At 48.7% G+C, this 21,121-nt stretch overlaps 1 protein-coding gene across 1 annotated transcript in view; it reads left to right on the top strand.

Moving 5' to 3' along the window:
• The window catches only part of IGFBPL1 (insulin like growth factor binding protein like 1), a 130,732-nt gene that overhangs the window by 12,443 nt on the left and 97,168 nt on the right, over positions 1-21,121 (top strand). The gene's annotated exons all lie outside the window — the stretch shown is intronic.

Genomic DNA, 21,121 nt, shown 5'->3' with positions numbered 1-21,121 from the left:
CTTCACCGACGCCTCTACCCTGTGCCAGTCATTGCACGGGTTAGGTTAAACAATCACTACAGAATACAATACAAACTCATCTCTCTCACCCACCAAGCTGTCCACAGTTCTGCACCGGCCTATATCTCTTCCCTCATTTCTGTGTATCACCCCTCCTGTGCCCTCAGTTCTGTAACTGATCTAAGACAGACATCCTCCTTAATCATAACCTCACACCTCCATCTCTAAGAATTCTCTTGTGCCGTGCCAGTTTTCTGTAATGCCCAAAATGCGTACAACGCAATAGTCATGGTAAAGGCAGGGGAACATAAAGTCGGCCTTGTGTGCCAGACTGCCAACAGCCAAGACTTCCCTGTTCTCACCAAGAGTACGACTGTCTATGTTCTCTTCCCCCCCGCCTCCTCATTATCATACAATCCGCGTTGAGATGAGATGAGGCTGGGCTGGGTAGCATCACCCTGTATAGTTCCTTGCTCCGCCTGCAATGCCTCCTCTTTAATTGTGAGCAGCGTGCGTTTCAGTAGACAAAGAAGCGGAATGGTGACGCTACTTATGGCGTTATCACCGCTCACCATCTTGGTGGAGTCCTCAAAGTTTTGAAGGACGGCACAGATGTCAGACATCCATGCCCACTCATCAGCTCTTATGAGCGGAGGCTGACCTGAATGCCGACGGACGTGTTGAAGTTGGTACTCAACAACTGCTCTCTGCTGCTCAAAATCATTCCAAACATCTGCAACGTTGATTTCCAATGCGTAGTCACATCGCACACCAGTTGGTGAGCTGGAAGCTGCAAATGCTGCTGAAGCCCTGCCAGGGTGGCGGAAGCTGTAGCTGACTTTCTGAAATGGGCACACACGTGGCATACTTTCACAAGCCGCTTTGGCAGATCCGTCTAGATTTTGAGAAACTGCAGAACCACTAAGTTGAGCACATGGCCCAGGTATGGTACATGTGGGAGCTTGCCTAGCTTCAGAGCCGCCACCAGGTTCTCTGATACTGCTTTCAACAACTCTGCAATGGTGGACGGTTTGTCACCTAAGCATACAGTCCTGCTTATTGTTATTGGCACACATGAAGTTTAAGTAAATAATCTGGAATATGTCCTGAAAAATTGAATCAAGTGATGGAGATAGAGGCTGAAGAGGAGGAGGAGGAGGTGGTACAGGAGCTGTAGAATGTAGGGGCAACCCTGATTGACCCAGGGCCCGCAGTCCTCTCCGTCGGGAGGACGTGTTCCGCCCCAGGGTCCCACTGGGTCCTGGCTTCCACAATATTAACCCAGTGGAATTAGTCAGTGAGATGAACCGTCCCTGGCCACCTTCACTTGTCCACGTGTTTTTGCTTAGGCGGTCCTTCCCACTTAAGAGCACTGGGGAGGACACGTGTAATGTTCTGGGACCCGCGCTTGTGGAAGGCAGAGACGATACCAGGAGAAATAGTGGTGGCTGGGGACAGAGTATTGACACCTGGCCGCTGCCACCATGAGGTTGTGGAAAGCTTCTGCCTCCACGAGCCTAAAAGGCAACATTTCAAGTGAAAGCAGTCCAGAAATGTGGGAGTTTAGTATTGCAGCCTGTGGGTGGGTGGTTGGCTGCATACTTGCGCTTGCGCTCCATGGACTGTGGTAGGGACAACTGAACACTGCGAAGGGACAAGGACATGGACTGTGATGGTTGCAAATCTGCAACGACAGGTGCAGGGCGGGAGGCATCTTTGCATTCGCCATGGACAGGGGATTGGCGTGCACGCATAGCAGCAGAAGAGGCAGTGGTGTCACCCGCAGACACTGTTTCTGAACCTTGGTTTTTGACTCAGCTAGTCAGGTGCTTTGCTGTCATGTGCCTGAGCATGCTGGTGGTGGTCAGGCTGGTAGTTTTGCTGCTCTTGCTGATGCTGGCTTGGCAGATGTTGCAAATGGCCTTTTTGGGGTTATCTGAACAGTCTTTAAAAAAGAACCAAACTCGGGAAGACCTAACAGTTGTACTGGCATCTTCCGTCGTGTTGGTGTTCCGGGGAGCAGTTGCCCGCCTTGTGTGTCTGGCCACCACACTGCTTGTTTGTGCCTGTTGTGGTGCTACACCTCCCTCCCCCTGAGTGCTGCTGTCCTCGCTCTGCATGTCCACTTGCCAGGTTGGGTCAGTGACTTCATCGTCCACCACTTCGTCTTCCACTTCCGCACCCTGGTCCTCCTCCTGACTTTCTGTCTATTGTGTCTCATCATTATCCACCTCTTACAACAGTAATTGCACTTTCCCATCGTCACCTTCGTGTGACCATGGCTGCTCAAATCGCTACATGCGATCTTCTGTTGCCCTGCTTGAAGCTGGCCGGTCGAGAGGCCTGAATCTATCGATGGAAAAGTAGACAGCTCTTGGGGTAACCCTGGACTCTAATCTCTCCTTCAAACCACATATCCAAGCTCTTTCCACTTCCAAGCGGACTGAGTGAGAGGCCAGAGTCCATAAATGAAAAGATGAACAAAACAGCTCTTCGAAGTGTCCAAGTGTGGGATCAGTTGTCTCAGAGCACTCGGAATGGTGGGAGAAAGGAGGATCAGGGTGATGAAGATGCCGACTCAAAGTAAAAAAAATCTCCCGCATCCGCACATTCCTCAACCACGAATCTACAAAAACACTAGTGTCTCATCATCTCCCTCCTCGACTACTGTAACCTCCTGCTCTGTGGCCTCCCTTCTAACACTCTCGCATTCCTCCAATCTATCCTAAACTCTGTTGCCCGACTAATCCACTTGTCCCCTCACTATTCCCTGGCCTTTCCTCTGTCAATCCCTTCACTGGCTCCCCAGTGCCCCGAGACTCCAGTTCAAAACCCTAACCTTGGCATACAAAGCCATCTACAACCTGTCTTCTCCATACATCTGTGACCTTGTCTCCCGGTACTTACCTGCATGCAACCTCCGATCCTCACAAGATCTCCTGCTCTACTCCCATCTTATCTCCTCTTCCCACAATCACATACAAGATTTCTCCCGTGCATCCCCCCTTCTCTGGAACTCTCTACCTCACCATTTCTGACTCTCGCCTACTGTTGAAACCTTTAAAAGGAAGCTGAAGAACCACCTCTTGCGACATGCGTACAACCTGCAGTAACCCTCGCTCCATCATACCGCTGCACGACCAGCTCTATCCTCACCTACTGTATCCTCACCTATCCCTTGTAGACTGTGAGACCTCACGGGCAGGGTCCTCTCCTCTCCTGTACCAGTCGCTGTCACATTTTTCATGAAGATTATTGTAATTGTTTTTGCGATGTATACCCCTTTTTCACATGTAAAGCGCCTTGGAATAAATGGCGATAAAGTGATAATAATAATGTGGTCCAGACTCACATCTACTGAGACTGGACCATGTGGAACACAGGGTGGTGGTGGTGGCAAACTGACTGGAAGCTTTATCTGCTATCCAACCAACAACCTTTTCACACTGCTCTGGCTTCAATAGTGGTGTTCCTTGGCCCCCTAGAAATTGGGACAGGAAGGTAGTTCGACATGATGTGGGTGTTTGTTGTGCTCCCTCAGCAGGCACAGTTTCATCTTGCCCACGGCCTCTGCGTGCACTATCACCATCACCATAATGTCCACTTCCCCGTCTCTTGACACACACCTTGTTCATTGTAAATGGAGTTTAAGATTTGTCACGTTGCCAAAAATGTCTGTATTATTACCGCAGTAATATAGGATCATGTCTGATGAGATTACCACAGTTTTAGGCAGTGCCCTGGGAGTCAGAGATGCTTCCATGGGTCTTCCCCATGCTGTTCCCATGTCGTTTCAGCACTGTATGAATGTGTTTGATCATGTGTAACACACCACATGGCCAGATAAGGTAGTAAAATGTTAAAATTACATTTCCCGGTGAATGCATTTTTCACCGTTGCAAGCAATGCAAAAGTGCAAAAACGCATCAAAAACACTACGGGTGAACATAGCCCAAGGTGTGGAGGAGAATTTTTGTTTTTGTATATTTATTTTGCCTTATATACAAGTCATTACCCTGGAAAGGATTTTCCTTAACATTTTTCCCAGGAAAATCCATTTTGGTTTCGTTTTTGTATGTTTTATTGTGAGTCCGTAAAAGTGGTGTAATAACTCTGACAACATTGTTGACAGCAGTGACCTGGGAGTCAGAAATGCTTCCAGGGGTCTTCCCCATGCTGTTCCCATGCCATTTGAACACTGTTCCCATCGATTTGGGCAACTTTTAGGCCCTCTGCAGATCGCCGAGGGGGCCGCCTGGAAAAATGTTTGAGTTTCTCATAGACATACATTGGGCTCGTTACTCGGACCGAGCACTCGAGCATTCAAATTTGCTCGACCCGAGCAACGAGTACCCGAGCATTTTAGTGCTCTCTCATCACTAATACAGAGCTTTTTCTGGTGGTTATTGAGAAGATGAGTATGTTTCCTATCAATTATATAAGTAAAACTGGTCATAGATGGGATAATTTGGCCTGATCTGAACAGAATTAATAATCCCTAAGTGGAAAAGGGATATGCACAATAAGTAGTGATGAGCGAGAGTATTCGTTAGTATTTGCTATTGCACGGATAGTACGGTATTTGGGTTACTCGTTATATTGCGAGTATTTGTATACTCGCCTCGCTATATTCGGATGTTTCGCCCTGCACCTTTGGAGCCTCCTTTGCAGCCACCAAACATGCTGGATTTCTTAACCAATCACAGTAATGCCGCAGACATATTGGTTGTGGCATTACTGTGATTGGCTGGCCACCCAGCGTCACAGGGTCTGTTTAAGCCCTGCCGCCGCCATTTTGTGCACATTGCATTCTATAAGCATAGGGAGAGATCGCTGAGCTGCTAGGGAGATTGTTTAGGCCTCTTGATAAAGCAAAAGCTCTTTTAAGGGCAACCTGCAGTGTATACTAGTTCAATGTTTAAAGGAGCCACTCACTAGCTCCATAATACCACCAAAAATAGCTCTTATCAGAGCTGAAGGCTCACAACTGACGCGCCCAGGGGATGGGGATGACTCGGTACCCGGGCCTTTACCTGGTTTGGGGATGTCACGGTGGTCGGCTCCCGGGCCCGTACCCTGGGGTCACTCTTGAAAAAGGGGATGGAACTTGGATAGAGATAAAAATAAAGTAAATACTTTGTGACGCCACCTGTGGTACCTGGTAATGATTACTAGCACTGCTTCAGACCTCCGGGGGTGTTGGGATGGCAGCTGAGGTGTTTCTGCTCCCCACAGGTGGAGCGGGCCCCCGGGGAAGGGATGGTGTGAAGGGATGCAGGAGAGAGGGGACCCAGTCGGGTCAGAGGAAGAACAGACACACGCACCGGGGCTAGTTTCAGTACTTTTACTGCAGATGGTAGGCAGGTATGGTCCGGGGTACTTGTAGGTGGTGTGCACTTCTGGACTTGCTCCCCAGTGAGCGGGTGTAAGGCCTCCTTTCTGTATCCTCCTGTCTCTCTCCCTGGAGCTTCTGACCTGCCTGGAACAGGGTCTAGCTCCCTTGATGTTTCTCTCACTCGTCTTGCTTGGCGGCGAGGGCTTTCCCACTGGTTACCACGATCCCTGGACGCTGGGGCCTTTGTGGTACCTAGTCCTCTGAATGTGCGGTATTCACGGGTGGACTTAGGGATATGAAATCCTCCTCAGTATGCCGGATTCCCTACTGGGCATAGAGAACCCAATAGGCTCGGGACCGGTGCCCGGCTTGCATCAGGGGACAAACCCTCTGTGGTTCCTCTATCCCTCATGTCTCTTCTCTTCTCCTTGCCTTCTAGCCCACTCTAGGTTCTCACTGGCCAGACTAGCCCACAGCCTGGGGCCTAGCCTGGCCTTCAGCCACACAGAATTCAGAATTCAGCCGCAGGGCGTCACATTCCCCCCTAGTACAAGTCAGTACTCCCGGACTGAAGCAAAATTTTTTAAAACAGGTTACAATGATATCAATAACAATTTTATGAACATACCTATTTTTCTTCCCATTATGGCAGGCACGTGGCTTGAACGTTGCAATAACAAATTTAATAAACATTATTTATGCTTTACTGTAGCGAAAATATTTTCTTTCTTTTTAATATATATAAAATACTTTTATAGCAATTGAGCACACGCACATTAGCAGCAACACAACTTTACTTTCTGCAACGGTCAGTTTTGATGAGATCCCTCCTCGGTGTGTCCCTCTCATCCGGGTAAGCTGGCTTGTGGGGACCTGCTCCAAACCCCCAATGAAGGTCCTGGGCGGGCTGCAGGACTGGTGTAGGACCACTGGTTCGGCCATGCCAAGCAGGTTTTTAGTGGTGGTAGTCTTGTGAAAACCACCAGGGGGCACCTCAGGAGGTGCAAACTATGTACAATGGTGGGACCGCTCATAGTTCACGGACTCCAAGTTCAGGTTAACTTATACTTAAATGAGAGCTACCGGGGAACTAGTAGCTCAAGGGCGCCCCCTCCTGGGCTGCGCCTTATGGGGGGTGGGTGACCCGTCCTGGTCATCCTCCCATTCAGTCAGGGTGTCCTGTTCCAACAGTTCCCTCACCCTCTGAACATTTACGGCATGCTGTAGAGCCATGGGCACCATCCGTGCCACAGCTCCTGCTGGTGCGGCAACTGCTCCTGCCTGAGCAGCGCCAGACAAAGATACTCCTGCGGGGGCGTTGTTGAGGGCCGCAGCATTCTGCCGATCATCTGCCATCGCTGCGCTCCCCTAGTTAACTGCGGCCTACCTTCCTGCTTGTAGAGCCGGCTGCGGTTCCTCGGATGGGAAGAGGAGAACTGTTCAACTAGCAGTTCCCGATGCAGGACCTGGCGGCCCCTTGCGTCTGACGTCAGGGTGTGCGCTTCCTGGCACGGCGGTCTCCTTCCAGGACCTGACGCTGCGTCAGTGCGGGAGGCGGGGCCTGGACTTCGCGCGGTTACGCCCTCTTCTTCCCACAAGGCAAAAGGAAAATGGCAGATATTGGCGGGAAACCTCGGGAATGGCGGGAAATCTTCACCACGGTAAGTGTTACAGTCTTTTAACCCCTTTACCCCCGAGGGTGGTTTGCACCTTAATGACCAGGCCAATTTTTACAATTCTGACCATTGTCACTTTATGAGGTAATTACTCTGTGTAACATACCAGGCGGCATCCTTGCATAGTGGTCCATCTCCCACTGTGCAAGAGCGCGCACTTGATCTCCAGTCCAGTCTGCTAGCCTGGCTTCCCTCCATGCTGTCTGCTTGCCTCTGTTTCTGCTGCTTAAGGGCAGCGCCTGATCACTTCCTGTTTCTTGTACCTGCTGCAGACACACCCCTTGTGCGTCCTCAGCCTATTGCTGTCTGTCACCTGGTATTTAACCCAGCTCCTCCCAAGAAACCCTGCCTGAGCATTGTGTTCTGTCAGTTGGCTTCTGGTCACTGTTATGCCAGGTCCCGTTTATGTTTCCTGCCTTCGGTATCAGTTCCTGTGTCTGAACTGTGTCCTGTCTGTATTATCTTCTAGCCTGTTGTCTTCTGCCTATCCTGGAGGCTGTATTTCCAGGCCTGTGTGAACACGCTCCTAGCCTGTTCTTTCCGCCTTCAAGGGGCCGCATACCTAGACCCGTTCCTGTATCTTGCCTGTTCCTGTCTGAACACGCTCCTAGCCTGTTCGTTCCGCCTTCTAGGGGCCGCATACCTAGTCCCGCTCCTGTATCTTGCTGCTGTGTCTGTTCTTGTCTGAATACTCTCCTAGCCTATTTCCTGTTTTTCTCTATGTCCGTACCTTCCCTTTTTCTGCAGAGTCTGAACTTGTACCTAACTCCTGCTCGTTGTCACTGTACTTCCATTTGTGAGTTTGTGGTCCACTCGCTACTTCACTGCAAGTACCCTGTGGGTATCTGGTTCTGCCTTTCCCTTCCTGTCTGTTCCATGTGAACAGAGCCCTGTCCCTCCTGCTCTGCCTGGCTCACCGCTCCGGCGGTTCTAGCCTGCTCTGCCTTCCTCACTGCTCCGGCAGTCCTGCTCCGCTCTGACCCTTTGCTCGCTGCTCCGGCAGTCTCGCTCCGCTCTGACCCTTTGCTCGCTGCTCCGGCAGTCTCGCTCCGCTCTGACCCTTTGCTCGCTGCTCCGGCAGTCTCGCTCCGCTCTGACCCTTTGCTCGCTGCTCCGGCAGTCTCGCTCCGCTCTGACGCTTTGCTCGCTGCTCCGGTAGTCTCGCTCCGCTCTGACCCTTTGCTCGCTGCTCTGGCAGTCTCGCTCCGCTCTGACCCTTTGCTCGCTGCTCTGGCAGTCTCGCTCCGCTCTGACCCTTTGCTCGCTGCTCCGGCAGTCTCGCTCCGCTCTGACCCTTTGCTCGCTGCTCCGGCAGTCTCGTTCCGCTCTGACCGATTGCTTGCTGCTCCGGCAGTCTCGCTCCGCTCTGACCGATTGCTTGCTGCTCCGGCAGTCTCGCTCTGCTCTGACCCTTTGCTCGCTGCTCCGGCAGTCTCGCTCTGCTCCGACCCTTTGCTCGCTGCTTCGGCAGTCTCGTCCTGCTCCTCTCTCGCTCACCGCTCCAAGCAGCCTTGTCCTGCTCTTCTCTCGCTCACCGCTCCAGGCGGTCTCTTCTTGTTCTGCTCTTGCTCGCTGCTCTGGGCGGCCTCACTCTGCTGTTTGTCCACCGCGTCTGCGGTTCTGTTCCTGAGTCCCAGTCTGTACTGGGTCCTATCCACTTGGTGCTCCAACCTGTCATACCTGCCAGTACCTCCCTGCCTGCATACCAGTCGTGCTTACCAGCATCCACCCGTCTGTATTCCAGCCGTGTCTGCCTATACTCACCAGTCGGTGTGCCAGCCTAACCTGCCTGTTCCAGTATTCCCCTGTGTGGGTCATCAGCCGTGTCCGGGGTCTGACCTGGAGTAGCACCTGGTCCCTCTGCCCGGTTCCTCCCTGGTGCACTGGCGTCGTATGCCGTCGTGCGACCTTGGTCGGATCGGGCAGATACTTAGTTACGCCCCTCCAGGCACTCTCCGGTTCATGGCACAGTGGAATCACTACATACACACGCACACGCCACTCAGCCCGGACGTGTGCATTACAGCATGCTCAGGCCATGGTTCCCGTTGAGCCCCACGGCCTTCGCTCTCTGAGACGTTTTCCAGCGAATACGTGCTTCTAGAAGAAATTATTATTTTTTTTTGCTACCAGCTGAGTTTCAGGCGTATTACGCACCCGTCCAGATGAGTGCATTACACTCTGGAACGCTTCAACGGATCCCCCTGATTCTGAGAATGTTTTTTCGTGACATATTGTACTTCATGATTGTGGTAAAATTTCTTCGATATCACTTGCGTTTATTTGTGAAAAAAACGGAAATTTGGCAAAAATTTTGCAATTTTCTAAATTTGAATTTTTATGCCCTTAAATCAGAGAGATATGTCACACAAAAGAGTTAATAAATAACATTTCCCACATGTCTACTTTACATCAGCACAATTTTGGAACCAAAATTTTTTTTTGTTAGGGAGCTATAAGGGTTAAAAGTTGACCAGCGATTTCTCATTTTTCCAACAAAATTTACAAAACCATTTTTTTAGGGACCACATCACATTTGAAGTCACTTGGAGAGGTCTTTATGACAGAAAATACCCAAAAGTGACACCATTCTAAAAACTGCACCCCTCAAGGTGCTCAAAACCACATTCAAGAACTTTATTAACCCTTCAGGTGCTTCACAGGAGTTTTTGGAATGTGGAAGAAAAAAATGAACATTTAACTTTTTTCACAAAAATGTTACTTTAGACCCAATATTTTTTATTTTCGCAGGGGTAACAGGAAAAAATGGACCCCAAAATTTGTTGTGCAATTTCCCCTGGGCACACATATACCCCATATGTGGGGAAAAAAACACTGTTTGGGCGCACGGCAGGGCTCAGAAGGGAAGGAGCGCCATTTGACTTTTTGATTGTAAAATTTGCTTGAATAATTAGCGGACGCCATGTTGCGTTTGGAGAGCCCCTGATGTGCCTAAACAGTGGAAACCCCCCACAAGTGACCCCATTTTGGAAACTAGACCCCTCAAGGCACCTATCTAGATGCATAGTGAGAACTTGGAACCCCTAGGTGCTTCACAAATTGATTCGTAAAAATGAAAAAGTATTTTTTTTCCACTTTTTCATTTTTACAAATCAATTTGTGAAGCACCTGAGGGTTCCAAGTGCTCACTATGCATCAAGATTGGTGCCTTGGGGGGTCTAGTTTCCAAAATGGGGTCACTTGTGGGGGAGCTCCAATGTTTAGGCACACAGGGGCTCTCCAAACGCAGCATGGTGTCTGCTAACAATTTGAGCCGATTTTCCATTCAATTTGTTAGCGGACACCATGTCGCGTTTGGAGAGCCCCTGATGTGCCTAAACAGTGGAGCTCCCCCACAAGTGACCCCATTTTGGAAACTATACCCCTCAAGGATTTTATTAAGGGGTAAAGTGAACATTTTGAACCCAGAGGTACGACACAGAATTTTATAACATTAGGTCATCATATTGAATAAGTTGTCATTACTCTTGAGCGCAAGTGTTCGCTACTTGAGTTTGCATCGGGTACTCAGGTATGCACCATGTATCGCGGGTGCTCAAGTGAAATGCTTGAGTCCCCGCCCGCATGTTTCACGGTTATTAGACACCTCAAAAAAACATGCGGGGATCGCTCGTGCATGGCAGGCAATCCCCGCGAGGTTTTTTTGGCCGCGAAGCATATGGGGCGGAGACTCGAGCACCCGCGATACTCAGTGCATACCCGAGCACCCGATGCAAACTCAAGTAGCGAACACTTGCGCTCAACACTAGTCGCCATATCGTCATCTTTTTTTTTTTTTTTTTTTTTTTTACTTTTGAAAAAAAGAACAACCCCAACCCTAACTTTAGCACAACCCTAACCCCAACCCCAGCCCTAGCGTTTATTTTTTACACCGTTCCTCGTGCGGTATAAGTGATGAGATTACTTTATTCTTTGGGTCGGTGCGATTACAGCGATACCAGAATCATATCGAGTTTTTATGATTGACAGCTGTCACACACTAAAAGACACATATTTTGTAAAATCTAGTTTTTACATCGCCATATTTTGGCCTACAGAGTCATGTGATGGCTTGTTTTTTGCGGGATGAGTTGACATTTTTATTGGTGCCATTTTCAGGCACGCGACATTTTTTGATCGCTTTCTATTCCTTTTTTTGGGAGGCAGAATAAACAAAAACCAACAATTCAGGAATTGTGCTTTTTTACATTTTTTTATTCTGCTCCGGGTGTGGTAAAATTGATAAGGTAGCTTTATTCTTCGGGTCAGTATGTTTACAACGGTACCACATTTATATGGTTTTTTATGTTTTGGCGCTTTTACACAGTAAAAGCTATTTTATAGAAAAAATTATTTTTTTGCATCGCTTTATTCTGAGAGCTGTAACTTTTTGATTTTTCGGATGATGGAGCTGTATGGTGGCTTGTTTTTTGCGGGACAAGATGACGTTTTCAGCGGTACCATTTTTATTTATATTTGTCTTTTTGATCACGTGTTATTTCATTTTTTGTTTGCGGTATGAAAAGCATTGTTTTTTGCTTTGTTTTTTATTTTTATTTTTTACCGTGTTCACTGAAGGGGTTAACTAGTGGAACAGTTTTATAGGCCAGGTCGTTACGGATGCGGCGATATCAAATATGTGTACTTTTATTGTTTGTTTGTTTTTTTTTCATAATAATATTTATTGATGGGTACATTATATTTTTATTTTTAGTGGATTATTTTTTTATTTTTTATTTTATATTTTTACAATTTTTTTTTTTTTTTTCAGTTTCTGGGAGTTTTTTTTACTTTTTTACTTTGTCCCACTATGGGACTTTCACTTTTTTTATTCTGATCGCCTGCATGGCACAGGAATGCAGCACCATCCCTGTGCCATGCAGGCAGTCAGCGCTGGACAGGGAGAAGATAGTTTGGAGATGCACTGCGCATGTCCAAACAATCTTCCTGCTGTCTGGTGACCCGGATGTTGTCATGACTACATCGGGTCGTCATGGCAACGCCCGGGAAGCCGCGGCAGACAGCGCTGGAGGCCGGAAGAGGAGGTGAGTATACCGATCACCTCCCCTTGCCGCCGCAATGCTGCGATCGACTTCGATCGCAGCATTGCGGGGGTTAATGTGCTGGGAGCGGTGCGGGACTGCTCCCTGCTCATTGTCACAGCTGACACCAGGTACTATCAGCTGACACCCGGCAGCGATCGCGCCCGCACAGCCTGTGTGCGCGCGTGATCGCGATGACGTACTAATACGGGTCAGGCTCTTAAAGCCCAGGGCACTGACACGTATTAGTACGTCATGGGCTTTAAAGGGGTTAAGGCGCACAGTACCCGGTGGCAGCGGGCACAGAATCCTGTTTGTGACGCCAGAAAGAGTATGACGCTCCCAGGGGATGGGGATGACTCGGTACCCGGGCCTTTACCTGGTTTGGAGATGTCGCGGTTGTCGGCTCCTGGGCCCGTACCCTGGGGTCACTCTTGAAAAAGGGGATGGAACTTGGATAGAGATAAAAATAAAGTAAATAGTTTGTGACGCCACCTGTGGTACCTGGTAATGATTACCAGCACTGCTTCAGACCTCCGGGGGTGTTGGGATGGCAGCTGAGGTGTTTCTGCTCCCCACAGGTGGAGCGGGCCCCCGGGGCAGGGATGGTGTGAAGGGATGCAGGAGAGAGGGGACCCAGCCAGGTCAGAGGAAGAACAGACACACGCATCGGGGCTAGTTTCAGTACCTTTACTGCAGATGGTAGGCAGGTATGGTCCGGGGTACTTGTAGGTGGTGTGCACTTCTGGACTTGCTCCCAAGTGAGCGGGTGTAAGGCCTCCTTTCTGTATCCTCCTGTCTTTCTCCCTGGAGCATCTGACCTGCCTTGAACAGGGTCTAGCTCCCTTGATGTTTCTCTCACCCGTCTTGCTTGGCGGCGAGGGCTTTCCCACTGGTTACCACGATCCCTGGATGCTGGGTCCTTCGTGGTACCTAGTCCTTTGAATGTGCGGTATTCACGGGTGGACTGATGGATATGAAATCCTCCTCAGTATGCCGGATTCCCTACTGGGCATAGAAATCCCAATAGGCTCGAGCCCGGTGCCCGGCTTGCATCAGGGGACGAACCCTCTGTGCTTCCTCTGTCCCTCATGGCTCTTCTCTTCTCCTTGCCTTCTAGCCCACTCTAGGCTCTCACTGGCCAAACTAGCCCGCAGCCTGGGGCCTAGCCTGGCCTTCAGCCACACAGACTTCAGCTTGTCTGGTGCTGCAGCATCGTGTCACACTCACTGCTTCCCACTGACTGACTTCCTGAACTCCACCCCCCAGTATATATATACCTGACGGGGCTCCATCTAGTGGACTTGGGTGGAGGTGTCTGCATGTATTGAGGCCACTGGGGAGAATCCGTCTGTGCAACACCCAGGAGTTCTGTGACAGCCTGCAGCCGCATGGCGTCACACAACAAAGTCAGAGTACAGGGAGGGAGAGATTGTGCATTAGGTAGGGAGAGGTTAAACTGTTCTTCCAGTGTCCATCTTAAAACAGCTCTTCTCAGAGGCAAAGCAATACTTTTCCAGCACACAGAGTAGTAGCATTTTGTGCTGCCTTTTTTTCAACAGCACCTGTCTATTTTCCCCGCTGTTTTAGGGGTCAGAGCCTGGCTTCTGCTGTCCACATTAGTCCACTTAAAAAGGCGGTTAGTGACCAACGTAAAGCAGTAGTCCAAAATTTTCTACTGCCTGCTACAAACATGCATCATCCCATTTTCCCCGCTGTTTTTGGGGTGACAGCCTGCCTACTGCTGTCCACATTAATCCACTTAAAAAAGCGTTTTGTGCGCTACACAAAGCAGTAGTCCAAACATTTCCTACTGCCTACTACAAAGCACGCACCATGCCATTTTCCCCGCTGTTTTTGGGGTGACAGCCTGCCTTCTGCTGTCCACATTAATCCACTTAAAAAAGCGTTTACTGCGCTACACAAAGCAGTAGTCCAAACATTTCCTACTGCCTGCTACCAAACATGCACCATGCCATTTTCCCCGCTGTTTTTGGGGTAACAGCCTGCCTTCTGTCCACATTAGTCCACTTACAAAGGGTGTTTATTGCCCTACAAAAAGCAATAGTCCAAACATTTTCTACTGCTTACTACAAAGCACTTACCAGGCCATTTTCCCCGCTGCTTTTGGGGTGACAGCCTGCCTTCTGCTGTCCACATTAATCCACTTAAAAAGCGTTTACTGCGCTACACAAAGAAGTAGTCCTAACATTTCCTTCTGCCTGCTACCAAGCACGCACCAGGCCATTTTGCCCGCTGTTTTTGGTTTGACAGCCTGCCTTCTGTCCACATTAGGCCACTTAAAATGCATTTGGTGCGCTACACAAACCAGTAGTCCAAACATTTTCTTCTGCCTGCTACCAACCACGCACCAGGCCATTTTCCCCGCTGTTTTTGAGGTGACAGCCTGCCTTCTGTCCACATTAGTCCACTTAAAAAGGCGTTTAGTGCCGTGCGCAAAGCAGTAGTCCAAACATTTCCTACTGCCTGCTACAAAGCACGCACCAGCCCATTTTCCCCGCTGTTTTTGGGGTGACAGCGTGCTTTCTGTCCATATTAAGCCACTTAAAAATGCATTTAGTGCGCTACACAAACCAGTAGTCCAAACATTTCCTTCTGCCTGCTACCAACCACGCACCAGGCCATTTTCCCCGCTGTTTTTGAGGTGACGGCCTGCCTTCTGTCCACATTAGTCCACTTAAAAAGACGTTTAGTGCCGTACGCAAAGCCGTAGTCCAAACATTTCCTACTGCCTGCTACAAAGCACGCACCAGGCCATTTTCCCCGCTGTTTTTGGGGTGACAGCCAGCCTTCTGCTGTCCACATTAGTCCACTTAAAAAGGTGTTTAGTGCCCTACGCAAAGCAGTAGTCCAAATATTTCCTACTGCCTGTTACCAAGCACGCACCGGGCCATTTTACCCACTATTTTGGAAGTCACCATCGCAAGGGCCACCAATCACAAATGTGCATAGGGTTTGTAAAAATTAGCCCTATGGGCTGAGTCATGGTTGACGAAGGAAGGAAACGTGTTTTTATGGGAAGGGGGTGACATTAACAGCAGTAGCATGAATCTGCATTTTTGGTGAATTTAGGTTGGTTTGCTGTCATCTGGAGGTATTATAAACTGTGGAGATATCCAGTCCTTGTTGAATTTAATCAGAGTAAGTCTGTCTGCATTTCCGTGGAGAGGCGAGTGCGCCTATCAGTGATGATTGCCCCAGCGGAACTGAAAACACTCTCTGACACCACACTAACAGCCGGGCAGGCCAGCACCTCCAAGGCATATAAGGAGAGGTCAGGTCAAGTGTTCAGCCTAGACACCCAATAATTAAAGGGAAATGAAGCGTCAGAAAAGATGCACGTATGGTCACTTAAGTACCCCTTGACCATGTTCTGCAACTTATCCCTCCTTGGCATTGTTACAGGCACAGATAGCCCTTGCTGATGTGCTGGTGTTTTGAAATTTGCCCAATTTGTGCACATTTTCCCCCCACCTCTGTTGGAGCTGGTGTTTGTGTCTCTCCCCATTATCCCTTAGCGTTGAAAAGAGCCAGTACCTCTGCCACCAGCATTATCTGAGGGTGATGTTCTCAGCAACTGATCTACAACGGCCCTCTTGAACGATTCCATTGTAAAACTCTTTCGTGACTCCAAAAGGAGAGAAGGAAATTTTTCCTTGTACCGTGGATCGAGAAAGGTGGCCAACCAGTATAGGTCTCTCTTGTCAACTGCACCATAAAAACATCTCCAGAATCCGACCTTTTCTCACCTTTGAAACTGCTAAAACTCTTACTGTCACTCTTATTCACTGTCGTCTGGACTACTGCAACTCTCTTCTGATCGGTCTCCCTCTTACCACACTTTCTCCTCTCCATCCATCCTGAATGCGGGAGCCAGGGTCGTATTTCTGTCCAGCCGCTTCACCGATGCCTCTATCTTATGCCAGTCATTACACTGGTTGCCCATTTGCTACAGGGTTTAATATAAACTCATCACTCTCACCCACAAAGCTCTCCACAGGTCTGCACCGCCTTATATCTCCTCTATCATCTCTGTCTATCTCTCTACACATGCCCTCCATTCTACAAATGACCCAAGACTAGCATCTCCCATAATCCGAACCTCGCACCTCCGTCTCCAAGACTTCTCTCGTGCTGCACGAGTTCTCTGGAATGCTCTACCCCAAATGATTAGACCGATGCCAATCCCCCACGTCTTCAAGCGAGCTTTAAAAACCCATCTCTTTAAACAAGCCTACCACCTCAACTACTCAGTAAACTAACTTTCCCCTGTTCCCTCCTTCTAAATATTATTCAGAATTTGCACCCTACTATTCATCTGTCTCCACACCCTCCATGCACACGATAACTGCACTCAATACTTGATTATTGCAATTAAGCATACTGGCTGATGACCGGATCATGCAGCTTTATATGAAAATTCCTACTTATTATAATTGCCAGACCTGAAATAACAAGCACTTTTCACCTATTGTGTCCCCCCATTCCCTTGTAGAATGTAAGCTTGCGAGCAGGGACCTCACTCCTAATGTAACTGTTTAAACTGTCTTACTTTGTATTGAATTTATTGTATGTACATTTCCCCGCTTAATTGTAAAGTGCTGCGGAATATGTTGGCGCTATATAAATAAAAATTATTATTATTATTGTTGGATAAAATGTGTATCACGCGAGAGTCTTGCCACAGACACTTACACATGAACTGTGCCATGTGGGCCAAGCTGGAAAAAGTCAAATGTTCTGTGTCCCCAACAGTAGAAACAGTACCCATCCTCTCCTCATGCTGACTCGCCTCTTCCTTCTCTCCAGTCCATCCAGGCTGGACAGACATGAAGCTTGGGTTGGGTGTCCCCTCTGTAGCATTACGAGTCCTCTCGATAGCACATAAAAACATGTCCTCTCCCTCCTCACCCTCCTCATCTTCCTCCTCATCACCCAATGTTGCCTCAGAATATTCGCTGGGCTGGGTAGTATCACCCATTGGGAAATCTGGCTCCATACCAACATGCTGGGCACTCAAAGCTTCCTCTTTGAGATTATGCGGTGATTGTTTCAAGAGACACAGCAGCGGGATGGGTACGCAGGTAATAGCCTGATCACCGCTCACAAGGTTGGTGCAGTACTCAAAATTCTCAAGAACCTCACAAATGTCAGTGATTCACACCCACTCGACAGTTGTTATGTGTGGTGGCTGACTCTCAGTCTAATGGGCATGTTGAAGCTGGTATTCAGCTACTGCCCTCTGCTATTCACTAATCCTCGCCAATACATGATAGGTTGAGTTCCACTGCGTCGGCAGGTCACAAATGAGTCACTGACTTGGCAAATTCAAGCGCTTTTGCAGAGCTATAAGAGCAGCAAAAGCAGTAGAGGAATGGCGGAAATGGGTGCTAATACTGCGCACCTTCTCAAGTAGGTACGGCAAGTCACTGCAAGTTTTCAGAAAATTCTGAACTAGATTCAGCACGTGAGCCATGCATGGCACGTGTACCAGCTTGCCGACCTTTAAAGCCACCACCAGGTTACGCCCATTATTGCAGATGACCAGACCAGGTTGGAGGTGCCGCGGGGAGAGCCACAGATCGGTCTGTTGTTTTAAAGCTTGCCACAGCTCTGCTGCAGTGTGAGCTTTCTGACCTAAAGAGATCAGCTTCAGCAGAGTGTGTTGCCGCTTTGCCGATGCGCTGCTGCACAGGACAGGTCCCAGCTTGGCAGTGATGGGGAGGGTAATTCAGCAGAGGATGAGAAGAAGGATGAGGGGAGAGAGGAAGTGGAAAATGAAGAGGCAGAAACCCTGACAGAAGTTGAGCCCGCTATTCTTGGCGTGGGTAGGATGTGTGATGTTCCAGTTTTGCGCCTTTTCCCACCCTCCACCAGGATCACCCATTGTGCCGTGACAGAAATATATTGTCCCTGTCCACCACAACTTGTCCAGGTGTATGTTGTTAGGTGGACCTTCCCGGTTATGGCATTGGTGAGAGCACGGTTCTGATTGTTTAACACATGCTTGGCAACATATTGGCGGCTGGGAACACTGTATCGTGGGGCAGTCACAGCCAAGAGATCACAGAAAGACTGTGTTCTCACAAGCCTAAACGGCAGCATCTCCACCGCTAGCAATTTGGCAATGCGCGAGTTTAGAGTTTAGTATTTGTGCCTGTGGGTGCGTGGCTGGGTATTTACGCTTTCTTTCTAAGCTCTCAGGCACGGACAATTGGGTGCTTCGCTGGGACAAGGAAGTGGATGTGTTTGATGTTTGTTGTCTGTGAGCAACCGCAACTTGTGGGCAGGAGGTATGAGCACCTGCTTCCTGAACAGCATATTCTGAAGGACATAGCCCAGGCGACATGGCATTGGTTTGACCCGCAGACGCAGATTTGGTACCCTGGTGTTCCGCCCACCTTCTGGAGTGCTTGGCTGCCATGTGGTTTCGCATATTGGTGGTGGTCAGATTGCCTTTGCCCTGGACTCTGCTCAACTTGGTATGGCAGATGCTACAGACTACAATGTTTTACTTTGAAGGACTTTCAGAAAAAATATTCGACACAGAAGCTGAACGCCCCTTTGCCCTGACTTGGCGCACAGCAGGGGTGCTTTTGGGAACAGTTGACCCAGTTCTCACTCTGGGCAAACCACAACCCCTTGGTGCCTGTGTTGGTGCTACACATCCATCTTCCTCTGTGTTGCTGTCATGACTATGCGTGCCAACGGTACAGGTTGGATCAGTGGACTCATCATCCACCACCTCGTCTTCCATCTCATCCTCCTTCCCAGTAGACATTGTAGGCTGACCTGATGGCAACTGTGTCTCATCATCATCAGCCTCCACCTCTGGAGGCAGTAAATTACATTCCTCCAAGTGGCTTTATTCTGGCTGTAAGTCCTCAAATACTTGAGCATCAACGCACACCACCTCCTCTTGTCCCTCTTCAATGCTGCACGGTAATAGGCCAGAGCCAACCAAAGGATACATACCAAATTGATCCTTGGAGTGGCCAAGCTTGGGGTCATATGTCTCCTGTGGCTGATAATGGCGGGAGGAAGGAGAACCAGCTTCAGGATTGGATGGGCCAGGCTTCTGTGTATCCACAGTAGACTGTGTGGTCGTGGAAGATTTGTTGCTGCTTGACAAATGCGTACAGGCCTTGTCAGCTATCCAAGACAGAATCTGCTCTCGCTCTTCTGGCTTCCACACACGTTTACGTTCCAGACCGGGAAATTTTCCCAGGAACATAGTGGATGCATCAGTCTTCTTCTAACCTGACACAGACTGAGTGCCTTCTCACGCACCAATGACAAAGCCACGTCCACGTCCCTTAACAACAGGCTTTTTGGGCATTTTGGGTTTTGTTGACAGATTTTCAGATGTTGATGGCACAAGCCAAGCTAGCTGTCACAGCCAAAATAGTGAGTCAACCTATGACTCAGCCCATAGGGCTAATTTTACGAACCCAATGCACATTGTTGGCCACCTTTCTCGATCCAATGGTACAAGGAAAAATTTCCTTCTCTCCTTTTGGAGTCACCAAAGAGTTTTACAATGGATTCGTTCAAGAGGGCCGTTGTAGATCAGTTGCTGAAAACATCACCCTCAGGCAATGCTGGTGGCAGAGGTACCGGCTCTTTTCAACACCAAGGGATAATGGGGAGAGACACGAACACCAGCTACAACAGAGGTAGGGGGAAAATGTGCATAAATTGGGCAATTTTCAATAAACCAGCACATCAGCCAGCGCTATCTGTGCCTGTAACAATGCCAAGGAAGGATAAGTTGCAGAACATGGTCAAGGGGTACTTAAGTGACCATACGTGCCTCCTTTCTGACACTTCAGTTCCCTTTAATTATTGGGTGTCTAAGCTGAACACTTGGCCCGACCTCTCCTTATATGCCTTGGAGGTGCTGACCTGCCCGGCTGCTAGTGTGGTGTCTGAGCGTGTTTTCAGTTCCGCTGGGGCAAGCATTACTGATAGGCGCATACGCCTCTCCACGGAAAATGCAGACAGACTTACTCTGATTAAATTCAACAAGGACTGGATATCTCCACAGTTTATAATACCTCCAGATGACAGCAAGCCAACTTAAATTCACCAAAAATGCAGATTCATGCTACTGCTGTTAACGTCACCCCCTTCCCATAAAAACACTTTTCCTTCCTTCGTCAACCATGACTCAGCCCATAGGGCTAATTTTTACAAACCCTATGCACATTGTGCAGTGGACAAACCAGGACAGTATTCCTACACCAGCCTAACTACTATTTGTGATTGGAGGCACTTGGGATGGAGGCTTCCTGCTTCAACCATTCAACCATTCAACCTTTAGCCATAGGGCTAATTTTTACAAACCCTATGCACATTGTGCACTGAACAAATCTGGAATATACAGTGGTCCTACCAAACTAATATTTGTCATTGGAGGCCCTTGTCACAGGTTGTGCCACATTGTGACTAAGATAGGGGATACATATTCAATAGAAATTTACACTGACTGTTTATGACCCACTGATGGTTCTCTGAAAACTTGAATTAAGGGCCACAACTACTACAGTACTCCATCATAGATAATGTTTGTCAAGGGAGGCCTTTGTCATGGAATCTTCCTGCACCTATGACTCAGCCCCCAGGAGTAATTTTTGGAAATACGATGCTGCACATTCTGCACTGGACCAAGTAGTACAGTATCAAGAAGTCTTCTCTTGCTATATAATCTGGGGAATATTGACAATCAAAATCTCTGAGCCATTTGGAGTAGCTTCTCCAACCCATCCTGGAGGGGAAGCACCATATATCCTTTGTCCGTTGACTTGCACAAGTGATATATTTGAGCTCATCATCCAGTTGACTAGTGCAGCTTTATTTTTCCGGTTCACAGAGTTCAGTCATACCTGAGGATCGCAGGCCGCACTCACTGCTACCTTCTAGTACTCCATGTCTCTTGGCCTTTTTCTCTGTAGTCTCTGCCCTTAAATGAGTTAAATAATAGAGTGAGGGCCCTACAATATAAATAAGTGAGGGCACTCTCAAATGTACACAAGAGGCACCTCCAA

This window comes from Phyllobates terribilis, unplaced genomic scaffold, assembly GCF_046119375.1.
Source record: "Phyllobates terribilis strain yellow unplaced genomic scaffold, ASM4611937v1 Scaffold_1__5_contigs__length_1240528914, whole genome shotgun sequence".
NCBI lineage: Eukaryota > Metazoa > Chordata > Amphibia > Anura > Dendrobatidae > Phyllobates > Phyllobates terribilis.
This window is presented reverse-complemented; position numbering and strand designations above follow the sequence as displayed.